General features: G+C 29.0%; 1 non-coding gene across 1 annotated transcript; it reads right to left on the bottom strand.

Moving 5' to 3' along the window:
- Nucleotides 1–2,711: 2,711 nt before the first annotated feature.
- Nucleotides 2,712–2,783, bottom strand: TRNAD-GUC (transfer RNA aspartic acid (anticodon GUC)). The gene has a single exon. It is a non-coding gene; the product is annotated as a tRNA-Asp (tRNA).
- Nucleotides 2,784–9,199: the final 6,416 nt, after the last annotated feature.

The raw sequence follows: 9,199 nt of genomic DNA, 5'->3' as shown, positions 1-9,199 counted from the left end.
TTTTACAATATTTCTTCCTCTATATTTTATTTTGAACTAGACGAGCGGTCAGCCAAATTTGATTTGATTTATTAAAAAATTTTTTTGCTCATATGCATATCGACACATTTAAACATATATTATGACAATGTACAAACACCATGAAACTTTTAAGATCAGGCTTACCACACGCCTCTGCTCTGGACCCCGATTATAATCAATAGCAATTATGAACTATATTCCGATAGTCATTTTTTTAAGCATTTCCAATTGCTGGTTACTGTTGAAGATATGTCAAATTTTAAAATAACAATTTTACAATGTTTTTTAAATTAAAAATATTAAATTTTAATGCAAATTCGTGTAAAAATTTTTATCTTTATTTTAAATACAAGAAATTGAAGATCAATCTGTTAAATTGTATCGAGGCCGATTACAACAAAAAGTAAACAGAGTCATTTCCAAATGTCTAAAAAATAAAAACGAATATTTAAAAAAAAATTTAGAGTATCTTTATCGGTAACTTATAATTGAACATGTTTCGTTTCGTTTTCGAACAGAAAATTATAATTTGTATTATACACAATTTTAGAAAACTCGGTTTCTTTATTTTAATGCCATGACAAAAGAAGATAAAATATATGTAATAATAATTATAATAAATCCTTATTAACCATAATATACAATGTCATACGTAGAAAATTAATCACAAAAGTTTACATGGTTAAATGACAGACTTATTGCCACTAGCGATTTCTTACAATCCAACCAAAACTAAATGAAAAATACAATAATAAAAATTTATTTAAAAAAAAGTCTAGAAAACACAAACAGCTATTTTTTTCAATTTTCAATTTTATTTATTCATACATACGTACATTACAAAATGGAATATCTTTATTCATTCAGGTAGAAATAATTCAAATAAGAATGTAAAATTAGATATGTATAAAAATAACACATAAGTATACATATTAGCCAGAGAATAATATGTTAAAAAAGTAAGAGAATCTTGTAACAAAAAACTCCCTCAGAGACGTGAAAAATATCAATGTACAAAGTTATATTGTTCAACATTGAGATAGCCTTTCCAACAGGTATAACCATTGGCAGGTTGGTCCTGTATATTGGAATGTGAAACAGTCTATGCTGACTCAAAAGATTGAAAAGATTAAATTGCGTGTCAACATGGACAAAAGAGTATGGTTTACTAATAAACCCGTCTAAAACACAAATTATGTTTGCAGGTAGTCAAAGATTGCTTAGTAAGCTAGACATACCTTCACTTAATCCTCTTATTGTAAATGGTACCAATATTCAGTACAGGAAATCCGTAAAAAATCTAGGAGTACTAATGGATGAACATCTCTGCTGGCGAGCTCATACTAATGAATTAAGCCGCAAAATATTTTTCAGTCTACACTCACTTAGAAGGTTGCAAAAATTCTTACCCATTAGTACTAAATGCACTCTTGTACAAGCATTACTACTACCCATTCTAGATTACGCTGATGTTTCCATGACTGATTTAAGCTGTGAGCAACTCGATAAACTTGAACGACTTCAGAATACATGCATAAGGTACATTTTTGGTCTTAGGAAATATGACCACATTTCTGATTATCGTAGGCAACTGAAATGGCTCAAAATTAGACAGAGGAGAGACTATCACTCCCTCTCACTTCTGTTCAATGTACTTCATAGTCCTAACGCTCCTATATACCTGTGTGAAAAATTTCAACGCTTATCAGTTCATGGTTTACCTCTTCGTTCTCATTCTCAAGGCACTCTCTTAATACCCATACACAATTCCTCTTTCTTCTCTAACTCATATAGTGTCCATGCGGCTCGACAGTGGAATCATCTCCCATCCACCATCAAAGATGTTACTACATTATCTCTGTTTAAATCACGTCTGAAGAAACATCTCCTTTCTCTTCCTTAATCTCTCCTCCTTTCCTTTTCCTCTTTCCGCTTTTTTCCTTTTTCCCATTGAGTAATAGTTTTGATTTAAGGTAATTTATAAACAAATACGTTTATTTCTATTTTTATATATTTTTAACTTTTTAATCTTTTTTTTTTTTTCTATTGAATATGTTCTGTAACTTGAATTATAAAAATAAAACTTTTATTTTATTGGTTGGTTGGAAGAAATTGCCATTTGGTAATAAGCCCGCCAATGTACAAATAACATTATGTACAAAAAGTTAAATAAATAAATAAAAAAAAGAGAGAACTGAGTTAAAACATTATACAAGATTATGGTGTCTATTGCGTACATTATTTATATTGAATACATTTTAATCTATTTTATTGCATCTTCCAAACATTAATTTATATCATAGAAACATTTATTCATTCGAAACACTTTTAACACTCCTGCAATTTTTTTAATAGAGTATATTTCCTTAAATTTTTTCGGAAGCTTTTTATATATTTTTTAATTTAAATGTAATTATTGAAGACAAAGTAAATATTTAGTTTTATAATGAAAATCACAATTTTTGTGTTTTAAATATTTATTTTATAATTTCACAAGTATTTTATTCCAGCTTTATTAAATAGTTTGGTGACTGTTGCAATTAAAAATTGGACTTAATGATTTTTTTTTACAAAAGGTAATTGTTTGCTGCATTTGGAGTAGTAATGCAGTTCTCTTCTGCAAAATAAGGTGCGATTAGAGGAATTTTAGAAAAAGAGCTCTTTAAAAAAATAAATTTATAAAAGAAATTCTCCACGGCGGGGAATCGAACCCCGGTCTCCCGCGTGACAGGCGGGGATACTTACCACTATACTACCGAGGATTGTGGTGCGGTTGCCAAAATGTATGTATTTTGTATCTCTATCGCGAAGAGACTTAAGTATCACTAGACTTAATGTATTTTTATCTCTCAATACGTCATTTTCATATAATGTCTAAAAGTGAGTATGCATTAGTAAAATTTTAAGATAACCTGTTTGTTTTGCATTCAGTTTATTTATTTATTTAATCAAATACAGCTTGCATATTCACAAACTAACGGTGACTTTTTAGGCTTTGCCTGTGTTAAACCATAATAATAGAGGGAAAAATAAGCAGCGAAATAACATTGAATACATAATAAACAATAGAATAGTTTCTTACATTAAAACACATTTTATTACAATAGTTAAATTAATTTTCAGTTCAAAGATATTTTAAGAATGTTACAACCATTGCAGGTGAATTTAAAAATTGAAAGAAAAATGGATAATCAAACAAAGGAAGAATGGTAAAGTCAAACAGCGGGTAAAACTATTTCTAAAACTAACGAATGATAGGTAATTATTTTTTTTGTAAAAGTTTTTAATTATTATGTATTTTTAGGTTTTATCTTTATAAATATTTTTTTTTTGTACGTATGATGTCACTGAACTCTTTTTTAAAGGCTAAACCGATTTTCGTGCGGTTTTCAGCGAAATGTAGATCTTTGCCCTGCGCGTGTTCGTAAATATCAAAATTTTCAATCAAATCCGTAAAAAAAAGGTAGAACATAAATCGTTTTTTCATCGACCAACCAGGGTTTCATTCGAAAAAAATTGATAATATTTAAGAAAATGGAAGGATGTTGCTTTTTTGTGTTTAAAAAAGTTTGTTTTTGAATGTTTACAAACAACATTCGCTTTTTATGGATCCCCATCAGGTTATTTCATTAAATTCCTAATCATTTCTTCACATTTTTTTATTTTTACTGGTTTTTTGGTAATTCTAAAATATTGTTAACTGATATTCAATAAAATTTTGAAAATCGCATTCATGAATCAAGTGCACCCCAGTTGGTGAGAAGAGCTGAGTTGGACATTTGCAAAAATAATTTTATATTTGAAAACGAATTATTTTATGCTTAGGAATTCAACCATAAACAAATACTTAGGTAACAACATAAATTCAATATTTGAATATTAATATTTTTTAGTTTTAGAATTCAATCATCAAAAAGTATCTAGGTACCTACTTATCAATGAAAAGTCTTATTCCAAAGTAATATGAAACTGGCAGACACACCAACATTTGAGCAAAACAATGTCTGTCTGTTTCACTAGTATTTTATAAAATACGAAATCAAGTGAAGATTTTTTTTAAACCTTCACCCCAGCGTCAAGTTATTTAAGATCTTGGATATAGGGCAATGATATATTTTCATAATAATAATGTTTGTGAGAGCAAATTATTCTACCAAATCCCAAAAAAACACTCCCACGCTACCAGAAGCCAAACTAAAGGATGGGTCATGGAGTCTACCACAAACTCTGAATTCGGGCAAAGAAATTTCAGGTTTCTGGGCCCCAAAATATTCAATTTAATACCAGAACAGAAAAACTATAACTTGAATTCAATTAAACAAATTTGTAAAAAAAACGGTTACTGGGTTTAGGTAGCGAAAAATCGGAAAATTTACTCAAAATAATTCTTAAATTATATATGGTATAAATTAATATTGTATGACTGTATAATAAATTAACTAGTAGGTAGTATTGTTATTTTTTATTTTGCGTAAAAATGTCTGTCTTAAAACAGGTTGTACCTAGTTAGGCAGACTAGACATGATCCAGAGAAATGTATTACCTAAGTGAGTATGTAGTGGACAAAAAAAATGATATTTTTGGTAATAAACCATCGAAGAATAATGTTAGACCAGTTATTTTTATTCAAATTAATAAATAATAAAATTGATTCTCCTAACCTACTTGAAAGACTTCCATTCCGTGTGCCATCTAGACCGACAAGACAAAATCTTCTGTTTTACACTGAAAACGCGTCAACAAACTATTTTAAACAATCTACAATACCTAGAATATACTACCAATATAACAATATATTTACCGAGGCTGATATTCTTTGTGACAATGTATGCAAATTTAGGTAAAAAATTATAGAAATTTTGAGAGAATCAGATATTTAACTTTATTTTTAAATACATATTTTTTCGTTTCGTTTCTTTTACATTTATTTTATTGAACATAATTTAAATTATTGTATTAAGTGTAAACAATTTTTTTGGTGAGTGCATGAGTTTCTTACATTAATATACAAAGAAATTGGCAATATTTGTATACATACTGATTGTTTACCAAATAAAATAAATAAATAAATAATTATTATTAAAAATAATCGATGATGCTCTGTGATTACATTAAGAGTGCAGTACCCTTTGCACTATTGAAAGCAGGTAAGGAAACGATGCTAATGTTTGATAAAATGATGGTCTTTTATTTTAAATTATGCAAGTTGCCTATTAATAATGAAGAAGATAATTTGATTTATTCTATATTAAGTAACGAATAAAATGGTTATTGCACCATTTTAAGGAATTTGACAATATTTCGAAACCGAATGTGTTTAGAATGCGATTTATTTTATTTTTGTGGTCTTTTCAATACGATCGCATTTTGCCGATGTTTCGGATATGGCGTTGGAGTGTCATCATTGGATTCAATAATACTAAAATAATACATTATTGAAAACTATTAAAATACTATGACACGATTCAGATTTCACATTCTTAATAAAATATTTATTTAATAAATAATTAAATACACTCTACGCAGCATATCTATTTTTTTTACAAGAATTAAACAAGCTTAGTTTATCGCATTAGATGAGAGTTCACGTTCTATGAAATATTGTGGTACAAACCACATTTTAAGCACACCCCTAAAAACGTATGTCAGGGTTAAACCCAAAAAAATCTAACTTCATAAATTCGTCCCTTAATTAATATTTATAACCCCATTACAATATACCACTCTTCCCTTTAGAAACAGAGCTGTTTTAACCTTAAAAAATCTTAAAATCTCTTTTCTAAGACAAAAGAAAACGAACACTTTAAAATGTCGTTCTTTACGGAAATTAATTATTAAAGAAAATTTATATTACTCAGGTTGTTAAAGTTGGTCTTTTGTCTAACGGTTTCTCAAAAGTACTGTGAGCTTTTCGGTCGAAACGACCCTGGCAGTTTTTCAAAATCCTTAATAATTCGTCAAGGACAGAAATTGTCCTCCCCGTGGGGTAATTGGATTTTTAAAGGATAAAAAGAATCTTTTATATAAAATAAATATTAATTAATAACCTGTACAGTAAATGATAACCAAGCTTATAAAGACTTGTTTTAATTATAATTGACAGATCCTACAACAGCAATAGGGGATATTTTCGTAAAGCATCCAAATAGGTATATTTATTTGTAAACGTTCTATAAGTAAACAATTTATATTAGGGCGGGTATAAAACTTAACCACGTTTTCTTACTATCTGCGTTTTATTTAAGTCTAGGCAAATAAAGGGATTTTTTTTTGTTTGACTTTCGAAAGCGAGGGAACAGGACTAAAATTAAAATATTTTATTTATTTATTTACTTACTGAAACCAACGCAATCGTTTTAAAAACAATACATACAAAATAACAACAAATAATAAGACCAATTACTGGTTATGTGTACGACAAATAGAAAAAACGACGGGAAAACGATAAGAGAAAACAGAAAAATGAAAAGTGTATAATAAAGAACCCGAAATATCTATATTTGAATACATATGTATTAAATAATAAAATTATAATAAAAGGAAAATTGTAGTAAAGTAGTAGTGTTGTGTAGTAGTCAGTGCATTTGGCTACCATGCACTCTAGTTCGATTCCCGACATGGTTGACATGAAACATTTATTTAAAAGGGTGTTTTTACACTAAAATATTTAATAGTCCCTGGATGCACATGAAGCGTAAGACTGTTCATTATACCTAATTGTAACAAAAATGATCAAGATACACGGCAATTGGTGTACCAATGTAGTGTCCTATGCACCATTCGGTGCGGAAAGGGAATGATGATGATGAGGATAGGAAAAACGAAAACTAAAATAAAATAATAAATTGTTAACAGTTAAAATTTCTGAATTATATTATGAAACTAGCGGTTTATACGGTTTTTTATTAGAAAGACAGCAAATACCATATAAAAAACAAACCTAACATTTTCTGCTGAACAACTTCGGACATGAAAATTTAATTTCAGCTGGGAGCTTTCAGGGCGGCTCCTTCAGGAGATATGACGCATCATTAGAGCTTTCTGAAATATTTGACGTGAGTGTATCACCCGGACAGTGTTTCTAGAGCTTTACATTTATCACACGGGCCGCATTGCAGCAAAAGCTTCCCCAGAGCTTATATCTCTGTTTAGAAGTTAATGCGCATCTCTTGAATTTCGTGGGAATGAGGGTGCAATGAAATTCAGCGTTTAAGGGCCTACGTCAAATTATAACACGGAACGAAGGGCGAAAAAAACTGATAATTTAATTCCAAGGATCATACGCATTTACTTTAAAAAGGGTGTTATATCAAAACAATTTTAATACAGAAATATGTTTATTTTATTTATATTATTTATTTAATTTAATTTATTTATTTAATTTATTTAATTTATTTAATTTATTTAATTTATTTAATTTATTTAATTTATTTAATTTATTTAATTTATTTAATTTATTTAATTTATATCATTCCTTTCATTCATTTCATTCATTTCATTCGTTTCATTCGTTTCATTCGCTTCATTCGTTTCATTCGTTTCATTCGTTTCATTCGTTTCATTCGTTTCATTCGTTTCATTCGTTTCATTCGTTTCATTCGTTTCATTCGTTTCATTCGTTTCATTCGTTTCATTCGTTTCATTCGTTTCATTCGTTTCATTCGTTTCATTCGTTTCATTCGTTTCATTCGTTTCATTCGTTTCATTCGTTTCATTCGTTTCATTCGTTTCATTTGTTTCATTCGTTTCATTCATTTTATTTATTTTATTTATTTCATTTACATAAAAAAAACGTAAAAAGCACTCGTGCAAACTGACTAATATAAAAACTTTTATTAATCATCATCATTATTCCCTTTCCGCACCAAATGGTGCATAAGGCACTGCATTGGTACACCAATCACAGCGTACCTTGATCATTTTTGTAACATGAAGGTAAGATGATCAGTCTTACGCTTCAGGTACCGGTCCAGGGAGTATGAAATATTCTAGCGTGAAAACCTCCCTTAAAATAAATATTTTATATCAACCATGTCGGAAATCGAACCCGAGACCTCTTTTCATTTACCATTACACCACGAGGCCGACTAGTTAGAAACTGAACCAAAAGAACATAAAACTATATGGCAAAGACAAACAAGGACAATAAAATAATGGTATACAATATATATTTATAAACACGATAAACATATAAGACCTTGAGCTAAGTCATGCCAATCAATCTTCATCCCATACTGTTGATTACTGGGATTTCTTTTGTGTTGATAGTTTTTTTTCTATTTTTTAAATATTTTTTTATTTGAAATCTACAGTCATAAACAATAATAAGATTATAATAGAATAGGTACTTAAAACTAGACTTAAAATGATCTCACACTTATAATTATCAATATACAAAATGTGACAAAAATAAATTTATATTACACAAGAATAGAATTTCGAAAACTATAAATAAAATGTTAGTACATATTTACCATTGTAAATTTAAAATAAAATGAAAAAATATTATATTTACTCATCACTTTAAGTAAATCTTTAGTAAAATGCAAAGAAAAAAATGTATTTAATAAAATAAATACATCTTTAATGGAAATTAGTAAACAGTTAATTCAGAAAAAGTAGCTTGAATAGGGATATCAATGTAATCCCCGTTGGGTGAAGTTTTTAAATTGGAATTGCGCCGCGTTAGATTCTAAAGAACAAACTAAAGAAAGCGTTCTGTATTCAAACAGTTCTGTAAGCGCACTCAAGCAACAAAGTGGTGTAGACCAGTTATTCCTTTAGCCTGACCTACTATTTACTTACTTACATTACTTTCATATTTTTAATTTGTTTGTCTAGAGCTGGTTTCTCGGTCTAGAGTGAAAATCTTTATTCCAATTTTTATTTTTTTATTTTTTAAAAATGTATTTAACACTTTGTATCCCGGAGCCGCGTAAACAATCGATTATGTGACCACGCGTTGTGTACCGGTCTCGTGTTTTCATTTGATTTACCAGCTGTTCAAAAAAATGCATTTTATTGACATCTAGTGACTTTTGTAAGTACTTTTTTGCTGCTAGTAAACTACGTGAAAACACGGGACCGGGACACAACGCGTGGTTATTATAGTTACCTGTTTACACGGCTCCGGGATGCAAAGCACAAAAAAAGAAACGAGACGCTGTAGTGCGAAAAT

This window comes from Micrasema longulum, unplaced genomic scaffold, assembly GCF_059751315.1.
Source record: "Micrasema longulum isolate JH-2025_06_02 unplaced genomic scaffold, ASM5975131v1 h1tg000019l, whole genome shotgun sequence".
NCBI classification, from domain to species: Eukaryota; Metazoa; Arthropoda; class Insecta; order Trichoptera; family Brachycentridae; genus Micrasema; species Micrasema longulum.
The sequence above is the reverse complement of the archived record's forward strand: the minus strand, read 5'-3'. Positions and strand labels throughout refer to the sequence as shown.